Genomic DNA, 20,599 nt, shown 5'->3' on the forward strand with positions numbered 1-20,599 from the left:
TTAATAAATCTTCATTTTTAGTAAAAAAAAAAGTATAGATTTTTCAGTTTTCTTTACAAATTTCCTAGGTGTTCCATATTAGGACCCATTTTTTCAAACGGCCGATTTTCACTCTTTTATGGAAAGTTTTGTATGTTTTGTAAGAAATTAATTTCATTTGATATTAAATTCTAAGTTTCAAGTGTGATAATTACTCATTTCCATTCTAACGTGATCTATGATCACTGACACTTCAAATCTAACGCCAATATTTTTCCAGAACCAGTTATTCAAATATATTAATCAGATCAGTGGTCGGCAAACTGAAAGGAATATATGCGAAGACTCGTCTATGACCACAAATTTTCCAGAAATCAAATCAACATTCTAATACTTCGATTGTAGCAACAGCAGAACTCTCGAATCTATTTCTATCCATGTGATCAATAATTACAAAATAAAGTCTACGGATTTTAAACAACTTAGAATGCAACTATAACACAAAACACCCAACACCTAATCAGTAATGGCTCAGCACTGATATCCAATACAATCTCGTCCCAAAAATAATGATAATAATAAAACGTCTTTATTTCGCCATTTATAATAAAAATATCTACCGAAGCATTTCTACAATGTCCATTCGAGCACCGAGGTACGGTAATGAATGAAAATAAGCCCGGGTCAGATTGTTACAAAGGAAACAGGAATCCTTTATAAGGGTTGCGTGCCACTTGCCGAAATTCGATCGTGAAGGGTCAATAAATCAGGAAAGGAAAGGGTCCGCCACGCAGAATACTTAATCAGTAGAAAACGCACAAGACCACGCGGCGGCACGTCCCGAGATATCAATTGCGGTGGGGGCATTAGAATTATTTAGTCGCGTCGGGGGATCATGGTCGTTTGATCATGTGGCTCACGAATTATTCAGGACATCCGAGGGATGTGCTCGCTTGTAGGACGTTGCGATAACATTCGCGACTTCCTAGAAGGACTGGGTCAAACGCGACACCGTTACCTCCGTGAAATTTTAATATTCATCGAACACAACCGCCGGACTTCAAAGAAGAGTACCGATAGCTTAGATACCCTTTCTAGGCATCACTAACGAATTCCGACAGTTCGTTTCCAATTGGGAGGAATTTTTATTAGGCCCCCTTGCCTGTTACCCGTCACAGATTGCCTTACGGGTCGATCTTCCTTTGGGCGACGAGAATCACAGCGAATATACCTACTAAATGTTTAAACAGGTTTGCCTGATACCTTTCCTTATATCGTTCCCTCGTTCTCCAAGGATTCTATCTTTGTTGCTACGCGCAGAAGGCCATTGCACCTGACAATACTTGTTGCAACCCGAAAGTAGGCGAAATGTGGAATGAATAAAGTGGTCCACGAGGTCAGACATATTTCGTGTAAAACCAAATTCTTTTCCTGAAGTTCAGCCACTTCTGGGTTAGCCACTTTGTCCTCTATAACTAGATCTAGAACACCTCGTTGTATATTGTACTGTGAACAGGTGACAGTCTTAAAAAATTCGCCTGACCTGGATGCAAAATAAATCTGACTGTAGTAAATGAATATGTACTTGACGCTGACGTGTGAGTTCCTTGTATTTCTTAGGGAGCCTCAAACGACAGCTACAAAACCTATTACGTAGATTTTGCATGGAACCGAAGACAACCGCGGTGCATTGCACACAGAAAGTTTTCAGCGTCGTTCAGAGCGGTGAAACAACCCAAGTGCTCTTAAGGGGGCAGTCCAAATGCCTCCAAAGTGTCGTAAAAACTTTGGAGGGTGCGGTTTCTCTTTGTCGGCTCAGTTTTTTTTCAAGCAGTTGCTGCCAACAAACTGATTTCTACGCGAAGTCGTTCGCCAGATAGACGGGCGCAAAGTGAGACAATAAAGTATTTCTTGGTATCGCTACCGAATTAATTCACAGATTCGCGATGAGTTTTACCAGGCCTATCATTCTCCATTCGCTCTACTCTCTAGCCAATGTACATCGAGCTTTTCTCCACAGATCGAATGCTTCCTCCACTTCGTTTACACGCTATGCACAGAAGCACGTGAGAAAAGAGCTTAGTAGGTAGCACGAAGGGGATCAACCACCCCTCTGCGACTAATCTGGAGGCGCTCGGCGAGCCAGCGCTCTTTGCCGCCCACCCAACTGCGAAGTCTGTGACGCTGATTCACCTCCTACGCCTCGGCATTCCCGCGATCCCCCGCGAATGAATTAATTATTCCGTGGAATTGTTACAGAACTGTTTATACGCCACGAGTCCGTAGCGCGTTTCATCGGCACGGCCCACGTTCAGGCCGTAGCAACAGCTCTCGTTCGAGTGCCTATCGCGAGAGGTAAGAGCAACGCGGGCCTGATTAATCTACGGTATGACAACGAAGAACAAGTCCCGATCTTGTAGGAAGCAGATCGAGACCCTTGAAGTATCCCGCCAGGGTCGTATAGCTTTAGGGTACCTGCCACGAAAACTGGTCCAGGGAGGAGGGATGGCGCATACAAACGATCTCGTCTCCACTCTCTCCTCGAGGCGGTCCCGTACAATCGCCTTCCTCTCTTCCTCCGATCTCTGGCCCGCCATTATCCTCCCTCTTCCTTTCACCGATCACCTGTCCTCCCTTCGCCCGCTCCAACGGAACCGCGTGCCCACGTATCGGGCATTAGAGTTTCTCACGTCATCCTCTTATCAAGTATGAAAAAACCGGTCCTCCCTATCCTTCGTACCGCTCGCGAATCATCCGTGCGCGTCTCGGAACGCGCATAGGTCCCGGCGAGCACTCCGCTTTTCGACGTTTCGCTCTGCCCTCGGCCCATCGCGAGTGCTGATTAATTGGGGGCAACGGGAGAACGATCAGAGGTTTGTGCAAGAAGATCGCGATGAATCGTCGCGTTAAGAAGAGCTTCAACACTTTCAATGGGCCTAAGCTTATGGGAAATGTCTCTTCAAGTCGACTTTACGGAAGATATCGACGTGGTATATGAGCTACGTAACTTTCTTCTTGCCAAAGTAAAACTATTCGACTGGATTGATGTTAATAAATGTTGCAGAAGTGCATCTGCTAAATAACGAGTGTCGGTAGATGTTAATGACCCCTATTAACCGCGCAAGGAATTACAGTTAACTAATTAACGAAAATGTCAATTCTAACGCCAGTTCAAACATCGCATTCCGAGATACTTAGGGGCCTCATTTGCGAGGACGAATATCTCGTGGTGTTTCGATTGCAAACGAAACAAAGAACACCGTGACGGAACGCTATTCCAAAAATCACGAGGCTCGAAAGAGCAGCCAGAGGATCATGAAGATAAGTAGGATCATGCGCGATTCTTAATAGCCACTTAATCATCGGGTAACAGGGGAGCCTGCAAGGTACTGTGCTTGATTTTGTGCACTTGCAAGAGGCACGTACATGCCCGGCTAGCCATTAGCATCGCAGATTCCTGCTAATCATCGTAAATGTTAAGTGGATCTTAGATGTGGGCAGACAAACTGTTAGACCCTTGCAGCCTTCGAACGCTTCTATAGAACCTGTTATATAGTTCTTCCCCCCCCCCCCCCCCGAGAGAAAGAGAGAGAGAAGCGTCTGTTTGCTTCGTTTCGATACTTAAATTCCAGATAATACTTAGAATGTTACAGCGGCAGAGGCGAGCCTTCGCTTAACGCCGAGTACCTACAAGCCATAAATATTTGAGAACAAGTTGTCAACGCTAATAGTACACCGACTTCTTGATGCCAACTTTATGTCCAACAATCGGACGTTGACGAATCGTGATCGTACATGATTATTTGCACTTTCGCGCACGACCATTGCTTTGGGCACCATTCGCGAGTAAATAATATCCTGAATAAAATGCTGCTGTGACATTCATTACAGGACCATTTCCTTAATGAATTAATCCTGCGAGGGTTGTTTTCCGAATATTACGTTTGGATCATATTTACCATAAAGTAACTACTGTTACAGTATTGAAATGATGTAATGTTTCGCTTGTTTGGTCGACAAGCAACATTTCCATATTAATTGTTTCATCCTACTAATATAATAAATGCGAAAGTGTGTTTGGATGTTTGTGACTCAATCACGTCGCAACTACGCAACGGATCATTCTGAAATTTTGTATATACGTAGTCTAGAACCAGGAATAGCATATAGGATACTTTTTATCCCGATTTTTTTAACCGACCTGGACCAAATTTTGCATAATTACTCTCTAGAACCCTGCGGAAAATATAGACTACCGTGAAATCTGGCTCAGCCCTCCCCCATTATTTCACCCTCTTGACACTCCCTGATAATCGAAGTTTTACCCGGGCAACGCCGGGTACTTTAAGCTAGTATAATATAAAGTAGAATAACACTCATAATATGAGCTTCGTTACTTCAATACTGCAACACTAATTTCTTTATGGCAGATGTGTGTTACTATGAAGAAAAGGAATTTTGTACACCATGAAGATAATAATATATAATGGCATCGGGGTGGAGGGTGGTCGAATCTGAGAGCTGTTCAAAGTTCTAAAGGCGTCAAAGCCCAGAGATTCTAAGACAACGAAGTTTCAAGGCCCTAAATTATTGGAGTCTCGAAGTGTCAAAGCTTCCAAGTTTCCTAAGTCTGTGGTTCCCTTAAACTCGTATCTTACGATCCTCCATTATACGGAGCAGGCAACAACCCCTCGTTACTTAGATCTCACGCTTTCCAAAAGATAAGAAACTTAAGCATGACGAAGACCACACGCGAAGTTTGTTTCCCAATTTTAACTTACGTGAAAAGCTAATGACACGGTGACGTCTAGATATAACCATCTGCTGCTGAATCGTGTCTTAACCGAAGCTTTATATAACACGTAATATCAGTTAATTAAGGTTTGCTAATATTCCATTATCTCGCGGCTGGATTTGGCTCCGCTAAATTTATTCCGTTTGTCGATCATTTTTTAGCGACTACTTGGGATTCCACGATAGAAACCTAACTCGAGTGGAAAGAGTAACCGGAGAACGAAAAGGATAACGGCGAAGATGATTTGAATTTTAATGCCTGGCTAAATCTCTGTTACCTATTTCTGAAAAGAGTCTTCACCTTGAAGCACTCAATTCTCGTGAATATTCGAGTAGGTATAATTTATAATTAAAAATTGGTTGTTAAACAACTTACCTCTTAATATCTACCTCTATTAATAATAAAGTGCTTATTTCTGGCGTTTATTACGTATACAATTGCTTTGTAATATTAAATTATAATTACTCAAGGTAATAACAATCCTTCCACAAAAGCATTGCCCAATGATAATGATAAATAATATTCAAATCGGAAATAGCAACGATGAACGTAATACAGATTTACCTTCGAAAACTGCTGTGCAGCTCACCATCTTCAAGCACTATGAATTCCGCCGACTAGGTATCCACAGAAGAAGACACAGGGCTCGATGCAACGAACCCACAAAACAGAAAACTCGCGACAACGATACGAAAAAGTCGGAAAATCGAGCATGACGCCTGAACAAGTACGAAGAGACGGAAGAACGCAGTTAATGGTATTAAGTGATCCGATGTCAACAGACGACTAAACGAAGGCTACTGAATTTACAAAGGTTAAAGACGTATACCTGCGCATAAATTCAAAATAGAGAGGGAGGAGGGGGATTCCACAAAAATTTTGATAACAGCAGCTCATGGAACGTGTATCGTGCCAGTTCAAAAACCCTTCGTGTTTCTGTTTTTATAAAAATTAGAGTCAGAGCTAGAACCATTGCAAGACCCAACATCTCTATGCTTCTGTATTTCTACAGCCACTGAGAAATACCACCTTTAATAATGACATATATTATTATATTATTCCTCATCAAGCATCCTCCGCGACTCCTTCCCGGGATCACGAAGAAGTACAATAATAATTACAAAATTAAACATGGGTTGCTAGGGTGCTTGACACCCTAATGCAAACATTTATATGTCGTCCTAGATTTATTGCAACAAAAGCGTTCCGCCGACCCTGTCTGGGATTTTCATGGACGTCCTAGGACTTTCATGGACTTCCATGGTCATCCTAGGGCTGAACACCTCCTAATTGTAAGCCATAAAACTATTCAAACATCTAATCCTCCAGTTACTTTCAACCAACGTCTGAAATAGCCACTTGCCCCAAGAAATGCTCCGCAAAGAAAGCTCGACTGCAGCCTCCAGTACAAGAAACGCAGAATTGCCACATCTAAAGCTCCCAATTATCACAGCCTCCACGTCCATCAGCGTTTAAGTCACCATCGAAAATGGTTGCTGAAGAAGAAGTCAATTAACAATCTCGTTCGCACGGGCCAGGAAAAACGAAATCTCACCGTTAGTACGCCATCAGGCATGAAGATGAAGATCATCGTTGCCAGTAGAGTACAAGAGGAGGGAGCGCAGTGTGAACACAAGGTAAAATGAAAGAGGTACAACGTAAACGTCAGTGCACGTTCTTCTACTTGCGCAGGCCGCGAATGCAACGACGGCCATTAGCATCGTGGATTCCTACTAATTATCGTAAATGTTAAGTGGATCTTAGACGTTGGTACAGGGGAGCCCGTTCAAGCGGGATCTACGGTACACATTGAAAACTTTAATGGGACCAGTTCCGCGATTTCTTTCGCGATATGACGCCGTCTCGCGGGAACGTTCGCTCATCTCGTAATTCTGCTGTGATTAACACTGTCCCCGTGAAATTTCGCGTCGGGTAGAAGCATGGATACAATTTGGGGACTTGCTAGTCCTATGGGGCTGGGACCCTTAACAGGAGATCTTGGATCGTTCTTATTATTCATTCTTACGACGCTTTTGGTTGAACGTTTTTGCAAACGCTGTGTTCTCGGTGTGTGTATTTAATTAGAGTTATGATAAGCGTTTGGACAAGTGAAGACCGAGAAAGTGAGAGTGTTGGGAAGTGTGGCGAAGAAGAGTGAAGCGGTTTTGCGACCAAGGACTTAGTTCTTTTAATTGTTGGAAGTATTAAAGCGTGATTATAATGAATTAGAACGGGAAGAATTAATGTAATAATCGCTATAGTGATTTGTTCGTACTGCGTGTGAAATAAATGGTTTCTTCAAACGACCCTGTTTCCGGGTAATAAATTCATGGAAAAGGGAATAGAGGAAGCTACTGGGATTAAATCCAGAGAAAACCGTCTGAGCTTCAGGAACGAAGATGTCTCAACACCCACGATGCCAGACGCAAAGAAGTATAATTACGTCCCCGATTAATTAAACCGGTCTCCGTATTTTGATCTGGACCACCGAGGAAACGTACAACAATTAGGAAGCTTTTTAATTTAGATTTCATGCAACGTGGCATCTGATAAACAGTCGACAAGGAAACATTCCTAACCCGAAAATTCTGGGTTTAATGAAACTCCGTGGGAATGTAAATGCAGAGTATATTGGAGTATGCAAGGAGCAATTTTGTTTTCTGTGGAAAATCAATTTGAAGGGGTGAAACGAGCCCTTAAGTTATCATGTTCTTTCGTTTTTTTAACATAGGTAAATTTGTAACGGTGCGAGATAGAATAAAACTTCGAATATATGAATTGTTACAGTTTTTAAACGATTTTATTTAGCTTCACTCCTCTGTCCGTTTGTTTGTTTGGTTCACATCTTGTAACTTAATTTTAATCCACTTCCACAAATTCAATCGACTTGAAATCAGCCTCTCGCGTTCATCTCGAAAACGACAAGAAGTCGGTGCGTTGCCTAGTAGCACCGCAATTTCCGTAAATACATAATTTATCCAGAAGTGATCCGTCTTTTTATAACGAAATTTAAGTTAATTTTTCAGATTTTATTTAACTTTTTAAAAAATGCATTAAAAACTAAAAAATAATTATAAGGACAGGATATTTTATCGCTTTTTCCCGCTCATTTCAACGGGTGATTCTGTATCAAATTGATTCATATCCTGTTATGAAGGATCCTGCCCCACGATTTTATCAAAGTGACATATTACCATCGTAATTGTAGTACAAGCAAATAATTATTTTTTATCTTTTAGTGTATTCTTGATATTTAACTTAAAATTGTTTTATACTCTATCACACTAGCCCAAAGAAAAATAAAGTTTTATTTAAAAACGAAACATTTCGAGTGAATCTCCACAAATAAAAATTGCTCTGTGCATATTTCAATATGCTCTACATTCACACGTAGTTTCATTATAAACAGAATTTCCCGGTTGTGAATGATCCCGTGTGCCATCGTAGACATAAATATTATAGAGTTTGGTAAACGAAATAGAACGATCCTAACTGGGAAAAAGAATTAATTTCTCTAATATATTAGTGTACCTCAAGATTAGTCTAAATCATAGACGCCTGCAATGTTCCCTTTGGATTAAAGAATTTGCAAAAGTTTATAGTTGCACAGATCCATTAAAAAAATGACAACTGTATGTTAAATTCAATTTTTAATTATATGCATTACTACAAATAAAATTCCAATTTTTCCAAAGCCTTGGCGCTTTTTAATGATACCTTCGCCAAGTTTAAGTTCTTTGTCGGAAATCGAAGTTCCGCCTGAAAATAATACGCAAGGACGGATTGAGAGATCGTGGCGTGTCGACGGTGCGAAAGAATTCAGAACGCTAATGACCTCTTGTAATATTAGCCTGCACGGATCGCAGTGTTTTACAGTAATTGACCCATTGACTCACTGCACAAGATACTATGCGAGTACTGTAATTTCCGTGGAACGTGCTGTAATATTAATCATCGCCGTGCGTTTTTCACGTGAGAAGCTATTTTCTCGCTACTTTCCTGTGCAATTCGTGCATCTTCGCGAGAAGAGTAAAACACTGGTTAAGTATTTCTTGACGGATAATGCATCCATCAATATGAAAATAAATGCTACACCAAACTACTCAGAAATCAGCGACGTGGATCTTAAACTAGGGTCATCTACGTTTTAAGAATTTTTCTCTCATTTACGATGCATTTAGAAAGAAGCAACTGATTTTTACCTTCAGCACTAAATTACTCAAATTCGTCCAAATAGACACAGTAATTCAAGAATCGCATGTAAAGAAACTAGAATCCCTCCATTTCACACCTCCCACTCCGTGCTACCTCCATTCACTTCTCCTATCCCTCTAAGGACCGAGGCTCAAAGTAACCCACATATCGCTAGGGGCACACGAAGGTCGCCGGAGAACTCAACGCGATCGAGTCGAATACCATCAAGTGATTCGAAAGGTTCTTCGTTGCAACCTTGGGGGACTGGAAGCACGACCTTGATGTACCAATTGCGCAATGAATCCCCGAAGAGGTCATCGGCTACGTACGATCGTCGATCACGGGGGGCATTCTAAATCCCATTCACGCGCGAGATCGACGGTAAGCGGCGCGGCGGCGATAGATTTCATCGCGAGCGTGGAATCCACGCGGCAACGATCCGGCCTACCTTGATGGTCACCAGGGGATCTGGTTTCTGGTTTAGCACCTGGTCACCGTGCTTAATTAAGCGGCCGGGGCATTATCGCCCCTCGTACCGATATCCCATTGCAACTTCGATCTACGCGGGCCTCCGTGCTTATCCGCGCACGAGGCCGCTAGCGAGACGATTTTTTGTCGGCCAAGGAAAATCTCCAATTAACGATAACGCGCCCTTTAAATCCAAGGTTCACGAGTGCCACTCCACCTGGGCGTCTCTATAAGGCTACGCGCGGCCAGAGCCCGAAGATAACGCAATCTACCGCAATAGTCGACCTTATCGGACCCACTACATCTCGCAATTTACCGTAGAAAAATTCAATAATCAGATCCAAGTGGCCTCACTGGCCACGGAGCAATAAAACGTTACCGTCTCTCGCGACTGATCGATACGGGGAGGGTGAATCTAGGCGGGTATCGATGTCCGTTAAGGAGAAAGAAGGGGAGCTCGGCGAAGCCGCTCATTGGGTCCTACATTTTTTAGAATCACCGACAATCGATTCGATTAAAACGTTTCTAATCTAGTTGCGAGGCTGCTAGTTCTGGGCTCTACTGTTCTATCAGCGGCTGTTACAGATAAGATAGTACCGTTAAAACAATGTTGCAATGTAAGTTTGTATAAGTGGTTAATTGGATAAGGCTGGACTTCCCGTTGTAATATGTAGTCCTCTCTATCGCGCTTTCAGTCTAATTTAGACGCAACTCTAACAATAAGTATGTAAAGTGGGAGATGTAGTTTGAGGAATTTATGATTCACCAGGAATTACGAGCTGAATAAACATGAAGTGCCAGTTTGCTTAAGAATATAAAAGGCGTATATTTCACGGATACGCTTTCGACACGTTGCAAAATAATCTTATGATCTGGAGTAACCCTCTCGCGAAGGATTGAACGATTAAGTGCTAGGGTTATTAAACGTTCTGTTAGTATATTTATTTCCATTTATGCAAAGCTATTCACACGAAACCAGTAAAACGTTGAACGATCTTTGGAAATGAACAGTCGAGGCAAGTTACGGTAGTTCGCGTTAGGATTCACACTCAACTCTACTTTGCGCTCGTTCCTTGTTTATTACCTACGTTATTATTAATTCTCTTAAAAGGATGATCCCAAAATTAGACCAAGCGCGACACTAACGATCGGCACAGAATCTGAAAAGTTCACACAGAAATGAACAGAATACGATCTCGAACATTTTTTTTCAAATTAGCCCCCAATCATCAAATTTCCCCAATTTCAATATTAACAATAAGGTTAAAGACTTTCAATTAATGCTAGAATCAGATTTACGATTTCTGAAGACACTGACACACATATTAGAGGCTGAGAGATTTTGCAATTTTCCTGCAATAGCATTCCCGGGCTGGAATAAAAAGTACGGAACTCCAAAGGTCAAGGTAACGAGCGTTAAACTGCTAGAATTATTACGAGTGCTATCGAGTTTCAATCGCGGCTAGTTGCTGACGAATCTAAGAAAGAACGTTAAAGCTAAAATCCTTCGGTGTTTTAAGGTCGACGACCCGCGAAACCGGAGCGTATTTCTGTTATTGCACTGTCAAACCACGGACGCCCACGTGGGGAGACCAGAAAAACTTTCATTGAACCCCTGGCTGACTCACAGACTCTATGAAATCGTAGCAGAGTCACTTGTCGGAGCCAAAGAATACTTTTCGCATTTCTTACACGCGCTCCTTAGACTTGCCAGAATTATCGAACGAGACGAAGGTGCTTTGAATTTTCCTTATTTCGTTTGATTGTTAACCCGAGCAACGAAGTGACAGAAATTAGTCACCATCGAAATCAGTGATCGCTTAATATTCTATTCTCCTGCTAATTAACACTGGTCCCTCGATATTACACAAATATGCCATTTTAAGTGATTCTTGAAATTCTGCTCACTACAAATTGATAACAGATTCTGTATAATACGAAAGGAATCGATCGGAAGTGAATATATTTACTAAACATTAGCAAGATGATATACTCCGCGAGTAGACGCTGGTAGAGACATTATTACACTATTAGGAAGATGAAGTACGGAACATTTGAAGACACGCGATATTCGATTACTCAAAGTGCAATTGAATAGCCTGGCGATCGATGCGCACAAATTTATGACGAGACAGCTGGCAAACGCACCATAACTTACAGTTATTATCCCGCGTAAAAAATAAAAACTGTCGCTTTGCCGGACGCGTGTGAATAATTGTGAAATTATGTAAGGACATAATTTCCTACGGATTATATAACATTCTTGCTTGGCCACGATAAGCCCCGACTTATACAATCCTTAAAGTGAGCGCACCGCCGAGTGCATTAATCATAAAGGCATAGTAAACTCTTCCCGCGTACCGTAATCGAGGAACGCGTGTGACGCATCCGCTGCTGTTCATCCGAAACGTCACTGCGTGAGCTGTTTTACCGGTGAAAATAATTAACAGAAAAAGCTTCCGAGGAAGCGATTAACGTCTGCTCGTAAAATGATCGGCTGGTGACAAATCCAGCGGCGCTTCTTGGCACCAATTTCTGAAAGTTCGTTCGCAAGCTACCGTGTTGGAGTTCAGTAGCAAACGGTGTTGTTACAGTGCCCTACAACGATTTAACAAGCCTCGATCAATAGCAGAATTTCAAATAGATACCTAATTTCAAGATAAAAGGGTTTAACCGTCAGAGCAAGATAAGAATGGCAATGAAACTGGATGATAACTTGACGAAATTAAATTCTGAAGTATTAACCAAACAGTCTAAGTCACGGTTGCTTGTAGTAAATCGTAATGGCTCCTGTTATCTGGCTAGAGATTTGAAAAGAAAACATCTCCTTGGCTAGTGGATTGGGGGAAAAATGTATTGGGATTTCAAATAGGAAATCTCCCAAAAACTCTTTAAATCAGCTGTACAAACTGACTACGTTGAAATTACAACATATAGGCGTGATAAAAAAAATACCGCGGTTCATTGGACTGGATTACACTGTACACAGGCAACAGATTATTCTAACTCAACAAATTTCGACAGAAGTAACTAATTAAACATTTCATTTCACGTTTTGTAACACCTTTTGCTGGGGCATAAAATTTCCACTCGACCAGGGGACATTTAGCCGTCCGTGATCACACCTTCTTATAATCAAAAATTGGTCACATCGGGTTCACTGCACCGCAGCGTCATTTTTCAGTTCCATTTTCGTATTTTTTTAATCTTTCAACGTCTGAGTGATAATTGTACATTCGTAAATTTTGATGTGTTGAAATTTGTATTTGAGAAGACAGCTGTGGATAAAATCGATTTTTTTTAAATTCACCAACTTTTTAAATTATATTATTAAGGTCTAAAGGTTTACAGAAATATTGGCAAAGTGAGTACACCCCGTGTAACCACGAAGGGTTCAAACTTCGAGGTTATAAATTATAATCCAGAAAATAAATAATATCTCATATCATATTAATCTGCTTAAAATTTATTGTTCAGAGGATTCTAAAATGAAGGAAAATTGGTCTCGATCTCTCGAAAAGACTATCTACGCTACTTGATGCGATAATTTTGGAAGAACAGCGAATACAACAGCCCCACGCTGAGTTTCATTGAATACACATGTTGGTCGAATATTGCAGGAATACAGAATGCACTAATACTTTCCCTGTGAGGTTCGAAGCCTGTAGAGTACAGAATCTATATAACAGCCTTCCAAAGATTACGCGTGCTTCGTTGGATAAGAAACGTGACAGGGATTTCATATTTTTGGTAAAACTCTCTGTAGGGGGCAGCGAGATAAAAAAAAGTCAACCGCTCGTTATGGAAACCATGTGAAACGAAACAGCCACCGAGCGTTACCAGTAGCACATCTTGGAACCATGAACAGAAACTATCGCTAGTCTTACAGCTGTTGTGAATCACGCGACACGTCTTCGATCCTCCTTTTTCTGCACCTGAAGGGCCATTTTGCGCGACTGGCATTCATGCTCCGCGAATGATATCTTATTGTTAAATACACTCCCATGCCAGAAGCAGCCTCAGTTTAGAACAGATGCAAAAAGGTAAGAAACAAGTGAATTTATCTGGCACACCAATCTCGTGTGAAAGAGCCATAACAGTCACAAGGGAGACGTGGACTCCGACTCCGACTATTTCCACTCGTTAAATGCAAATTTTTCCGCCAGCTACAAAGTGTCCAACATTCCCCAAAGGATAATAGAAATTACGCCACATTTCTTTTCGCCGCAGCACCCCGAAGAATGAGTAAGGAAAACGACAGAACTTTCCCACAGGTCCGCTGCTACGTGCGCCACGTCAAATAGAATTCGAGAACAATTGACCGAAATCGCCTGGTCTGACATCAAAAGCGAGCCACGGAACGAAGGAGGGCCCAGCACAGGGGAGGAAAATTGCCAGCGACTCGCTAAAGAAAACTGCAGGGTCGGGAGTCAGAATGGAGCCAGGAGCCGCAAAGTTGCGCGGCCCCCTATTCTAATCCTCGGCCCTTCGATTCACGAGCTGCGGGTCATTTTGAGTCGGCTGGACTATTCCCTGCTTAAATTTAGCCCGAGCATGGAACGTGGATACCACCATTCCTATTTAAAGCGTTGTTTTCACGCACGACAGAAGCACGCATACGTATACGTGCACGACGATGCCTTAACGCGCATCTTGCCCTCTGACACGGCAACTTCTTTCGATTAGACTATTCTAAGCTCCGCGGCAGGGAAGCATCTCGTTTTATCTCGTGGAAAAATACGAGAAATCGAGTACTCCCGTGATATCTTTTGTTCGATCGAAGCCTCTTATAGGGGAAGGACTCGATTCTGCAACTCCAATTCTCTGTTTCCAGAGAAATATGCAGTTGGAATGTGAATAAGTTATGATGTGCGATTCTTCTTGGTGGACAACAGTGACTATGTGGGAAGATATATGTAGACAGGAAAGGTGTAATGAAAATATTACATTCGAAGCTTCGTCTTGGAGGACATTGAATTTGGAAACACCTGTAGCAGTTGGCAGAGTGATGCAGTAAATATGGTGGAATGGATCTTCGTACAAAGATAAGTTCAAGTTGTGGAATAACTCTTTTTCGAATCAGGCTTTGATCAGGATTCTCCTGTAACAGCTCCCGAAATTTATGATTTTTTTGTAAAAAACCTGTTGTTAATATTGCATTAAACTCTTTTGGGATATAAGGAGGCATCTTTAAATTTGCAGAAAATATTTTTTTTATGTCGATCCTTCTTATTATTTATTTATTATTGTAAACCCCTTCGATGATGTTGGCAGCAGGTAGGTATAGGACCTGTCACAGTCATCTGATTGCAAAAAGAAGAAAATATTCTTAAAGTTAAATAATTTACGCTGGTACTGGACCTACAAATTTAATTTTACTGTTTATTTATGATACTTTTTTCGTCGAAGAATAATATGAAAAATTTGTCTAAGGAAGAAACTTACTTTTTCTTTCAAACGCTATAATTCTATCAATTTTTCAGTTTTTTCCTTTAAAGTGCACCAATACCAGCGTACACTACCTAACTTTAAGAAACTTTTATTTTTTTGCAATCGGATGACTGTGATGGGTGCTACACACCCCGTCAACAGGAGTGGCATAGTCGAAGAGATAGACAAGATTCCACAATAATTAATAAACAATAAGAAGGATCGACATAAAAAGAATATTTCCAGCAAGTTCAAAGATGCCCCCTTATTTCCCAAAAGAGTTTAATCCAATAAGACCAACAGTTTTTTTTAAAAAAAAATCTTAAATATCAGTTACTTTTGGGGCTGTTAGACGAGAATCCTCCCTTAAGCAAGTGTGCGTCTACTCGTTGGATATTTAATATCGATTTCCTCGAAAAGGAAGCCTCGTAAGGACAAATTTTATTCTACATTTTTTCTTCATTTCTTCATGTAGAATAACTGTATGTTCGGCGGTACCGCCTATTACGAAAACACTCTGTATAAAAGCTCGGTTAGCAAGCTTCGGTGAAAATACACTTTTCGGAATACGAACAGAGGCGAAGGAAGGAAATATAATTTTTCCGAGCCAATCAGCGACTGTATATACCGCGGAAATCTAATGAAACATCGGTCGCGAGTCTCCTCAAGGGCCACGTCGACAAAGAAGCCTCGCGAATTTCGCGTCATCGCCTCGTGGATTTAAAACCGGTTGGTCAAGTGCCTCGTACATACGTGACCAGCTGTAGCTCAGGATTTTTACCGCAATTTTCGTATCGCTCGTAACAGAACAGCCAGGAGTGCCACTATGCGCGAAGCCTCAGGCCGCGGATCAGTTGCCGATCAATTTCGAATTTGCGTTCGAGGACGAATTTTCACTTTCCGCCGCTGAAATTCCCCAGAATCCAACGGGAATAACGCAAGGTGATTGGCGAGCCCAGCGCGCGTTCGTGAATACAGAACATGACCTAATCGTGAGAGTATCAAACGATAACCCAAGATTTACAATTGTAATCTTCAACAGGCACGAAGTCAGATCGTCGAATTCGAACTTTGGACGAAGTGTGAAGAAGTTACACGGCCGACTACAGTAAGCTGAATTATGGAAGTATCGTGACGGCTTTATCTAGCATTAACTCGAGCACAGTCGCACATTTAGTTTAAACAGTGTATACATTAACCTTACTCTACCAGTTATGGAAATCGGCTCTGTCCTACCGGTTATGTAACGAGTATTTCGCCCTACCACTTCAGGGTTAATACTAATTATAAATCCCGTAACCCTCGGCTGTTAGGTAAGTGTAGGCATGTATCATAATCGTTGCCCGCGTACCGATTTAATCCAAAGAGTCGACTTGTACAATCGGTCTGTTGCCCGCGCTCCCCGGAAACAATAATTCCGATGCGGTTACAGTAATAATCTGCTTCCACGTCTTCTTGGCACGTTCCAGAGCTCGCGCGATTCAACAAACGAATCGACGACGCGGTGGAAAAGCTTGCAGTTATCGATTCGAGTGAAACCTGCGGTCCTTGGGCTAATGTTAGAAAATTTGATTGACGGTTTAACGGACGAGGAATTCCACTTGCCGTAATACGGGGCGCCATTCTCACGGAGCAGGAACGGAAGCTTCTCATGCGCGGCACGCAGTCGTTTCGGCCGGAGAAACGACGAAAACTATTTTGAATTCAAGGACCACGGTGCGTTGCCTTCCGCGGGTCACCGCCGTGATAAATTATCAACAAAAAGCCGTATCATCGAGGGGCCACGGAAATCTGTCTAACATTCCTGGGCCATCCGGCGCGTCCCTGAACAGCTGACATTTTTGGAGCAGAGATTACATCTCGCCAGCGACTGCCTGCGCCCCCGTTTCATTCTTAACGAATAAACAGATAAACAGGAAAAGTACAGCGAAACGTGCAATATCCGAACTAAGAGCTCGTCTCGAGTCTATCGCACTAGATAGAATTTAAATAAAACCACAGGAATATGAAGAGATGTGATAAAATAATGTGAACCATCTCTCCTTTTAATTTATGGATCTCATATCTTCCTAGCTGCTGAACCCGACAAGATTTTGATATATTTAACTGCGCGAGATAACATTTATCGTGCTCCTCAAAAACATGCCATCTGAATTGTGTTTTCAGTATCTAGTGTATTTACAAAACTCTCAATAAAGAGGTTTCTAATACCGGCGGCCATTGCTTTCTCAACACCACGTATCGTACTCTAATGTTAGAGTTATCTGCTCTCTGGATTTCGTGGTTAATTGTACGCGAGCACGTCCACTGTGAATTTCACACGAGATGGTTGCAAGTAGAATCGGATTTTATGACAGAAAAGTTCCGTCCTCGGTTTGCCTAACTTCTGATTGAAGTGCAACATCTCTGTTTCAATTATGAATATGGACGACGAGAAACAGCGCGGAGGGGATTAAGTACATCGATGGAGGCCACGTAAAATCTCTAGGTCCCTAGCTAATGATCCATAACGTTGGATGCTGGTTAATACCAAGGAACAATAACAATCATCCCATTCATGGCTCAGTTGCTTAAACGAGAGCAGAAGTCCTGCGCCATGTGGCTGATTGAGGGCTCCATGGAATCGTTCAGTTTTTTTAAATCGTACATCGAATAGATTGATCCTAGCCCGCATTGCCCGTGACCCACAGCAGGCTAATTTAATCTATCCCACGGGTCTAATAAATCCCGAATTACCTCGGGGCCTTTTGTTCGATAGGAAACAGAATCTCTTGGCATATGTTACATAACGCGTCTTCCGAAAGAGTACTTCTCGTTTCCACGGAACAATCTGGAAACTTATGATTCTCGATGGTCGACATGAGAAGCATTTCCACTGCTTACTTCTCCCCCTATGAAAAGGTTTCGATCGATCGTGTTCATTGCACTCAGGAAAAACGTAGGACATTCAAGGATCTCGGAATGGTAGCAACTGATTCGACAGCTTTCCTTAAAAAATAATTGTACACACTGGTTCACGTGCCAATCCAAGTAATTCTGCTCGAAGACAGCAATCAATTCCACATCTCACCTTAAGTCTCCACAAGACTCTTCATTTCAGTCTTACCACACTAGGGGGTCATCCTTAAATTACGTAAGGCTTTTTTGAGGGGGGGGGAGTCGCGAATTTCTTACGTTTTCTTACACGGGGGTGGAGGGAGTCAGGTAGCGTCCTACGTAATATTTTTTAGACCTAATTTTCAATAAATAAAAAGTCTATCATTAATGTTCTGGAAAAGTAGTTTTAGTTTAAATTTCCCGAAAACGAGTTCAATGAATTATATAAACCTTTAAAAGGATTTTAATAACTGAAAAAATGAAGTGTAAAAAATATTACGTTAGGAGGGGGTTGGAATATCAAACCTTAAGAATTCTTATACTGGGAGGGAGGGGGTAAGAATTCGCCAAAATTATCCTTGCGTAATTTAAAGATGGCTCCTAGCTGGTCGATACATTTTTACAGTTCTTTCCTGTGTAGGCAAATAGGTTCCATTGAAACACTGCACCAGATCCATTTAGAGGCCGCACAGTTGCGAATTTCCCCGAAATCGTGGCCATAACTAATATCTTCAAATCTAAGTTAGATTGTTGAAATGTATTCCAAATTCCAATAACATGACTCTAGGAAGATAATCATGTACTCTTTTCATGAAAAATTTTGAATTATATTATTATAATATATTCAAGACATTCAATTACACGTGTATAGTTTTATAATATACATAAAACACATTCTACTTGATACTTAATCATAAATAATAAATACATACCAACACCTTTTTAACTATAGAGTTAAAAACTGTGGACAAAATTAATATTTACAAATGCTGATAACTGGTAAGGCCGCAGATTGTCGCAGCTACTTTCAATCAGAACTTCTTCTGTGACCTTTAAACTTCACTTTAAAAAAGAAATCGAAGTTTGATCTCCCTTGATACACGACTATTCGCTCGAAGAGAGACAGACATATGTCTTGTATTTTTATCTGCCACAGCTACAGCGATATTTAAAAGATAAAACAATTAATGTAAATAAGAATTCCGAGCATACCAACATTGAGAGATTATCTTGTTACATCGAGAATAAACCCTAACATAATTTCTAATTTTACCTGAAAAAATCACCTTTCTAATGCTATCAAGTTTGAAGTTGCATATCTCTTAGAGAATTGCAGCTTAAAAATTATATTTGATGAAAAAGCAAGCTCCAATATTTCATAAATCAACTACAATTATTCACATATTTTTAAAATACAAAAAATTTACTTTCAGCCATGATTTCGAGCAAATTCCCCACTGTGGGCCATTATTGAGCTCAAAGATCAATGCATCAAACCTCTAACCGCAACCATTATCTACGAACGCCCTGGAACCACCGTTACCATAAACGTACCAAACGACATCGTTACGGTATTAATACCTACGAAATGAACAGCCTTAGCATCTCATCGCCGCCCTGACATTGATAACGCCACGTAATATGCCCACTGCGAATTCCCCATATTCAACGATAATTGAAGTACCCTTGAACGAGCCATCCGCCTTCCGCGATTCCCCGTGATCCGTGCACCCTGAGCCATCATCGGTCGTTGGAATTCCGTCGAGGTCTAACGACGATATTAAGATTCAGTGGGCCAAGTGCTCTGGACGTACCGCGAGTGCTCGACAACCCGTATATCCAGTTCATCGACTCTCGGCCAGCTCCGTCGACTAACGTTTCCATCGATTCTGTCCCCGAGACCGTCAAACCAGACGGTCTCTATTTACTGCCACGGGGGCCGAGAATTACTCCGTGGATGGTGTCTGACAGCGGATGACGTCTCCCCGGAGGATCTTATCGCAGATGTAAAGAACAATCCTCCCCCCGCCCCACGCGATCAGTAACGTCCCGATGAAAGATCCCGTCTATGCTTCTGCTCGAGGCCCGTGTGGGAAGAGCGTTTCGGGGAAGGGGCACCCATGCTGCTCGAGGAAATTTGCAGATATCTTTTTTCGGCGCGTGTGTGGGCAGACACGTGTCCGACTTCGCCCGGGTCCTACCGACGCGCGGTCAACGGAAGACGCGTGGTTTATGCACGCAAGCGAACGCGCGCGTGCACGCCGACACGCGAGATAGGGTCAGTCAACGCGGGGACAATGCCGGATTATGGGTGATTCTTAAGAAAGTCGTTATAAGAAGAAGCGCCGGGAGGATATTTGGGTATTATTAATCCTAAGCTGAGTTTTGGAGAAATTAAAATGGCTCTTTAAGGGGACTGGACAGTCAGAAACGCGATTTTTTTGTGGCATTTTTAGAAAGTACCACCCTTCCCGAGTAAAATGCCGATTAGTTTATGTTAAAATTCACAAAAATTAGGATTTTAATAGTTTCTGCGCGCAGGCAGGTAGACTAGATTCCTCTTTCCAAACTTTAAACGCGTTTTTCTCGGAATCATATTTCCCCTTCGTTTTGCAGTAATTGCGAAAAAACGGAGGTGCAAATCGATTTGAAAAAAATTGAGCATATGTGAAACATGTCTAGTTACGACCTCAACCTACGCATAAGTCTGTGAAAACTCCTATTTCGACAAAAAAAAATAGAATGGCTCCTTTCCCTGGCGAAAAATCAGGTTTCTTTAAAATTTGCCGTTTTGCAGCCGCCATTTTTATAATTTTGATTTTTTTTCTTTTTGAACAGGTTCAGGGCAGAATGAGG

General features: G+C 41.7%; 1 protein-coding gene across 4 annotated transcripts in view; it reads right to left on the reverse strand.

The window, feature by feature from the left end:
- The window catches only part of LOC143370431 (tRNA dimethylallyltransferase), a 116,731-nt gene that overhangs the window by 90,809 nt on the left and 5,323 nt on the right, over positions 1 to 20,599 (reverse strand). Inside the window, exon 1 of one of the 4 annotated variants that reach the window (XM_076815552.1) lies at positions 5,339 to 5,553. The exons of the other annotated variants lie outside the window; for them this stretch is intronic. The gene's annotated coding sequence lies outside the window, so the exon portion shown is untranslated. Of the gene's footprint in view, positions 1 to 5,338; positions 5,554 to 20,599 lie in introns of those variants that run through there. 4 annotated transcript variants of the gene reach the window in all.

This window comes from Andrena cerasifolii, chromosome 6, assembly GCF_050908995.1.
Source record: "Andrena cerasifolii isolate SP2316 chromosome 6, iyAndCera1_principal, whole genome shotgun sequence".
Lineage (NCBI taxonomy): Eukaryota > Metazoa > Arthropoda > Insecta > Hymenoptera > Andrenidae > Andrena > Andrena cerasifolii.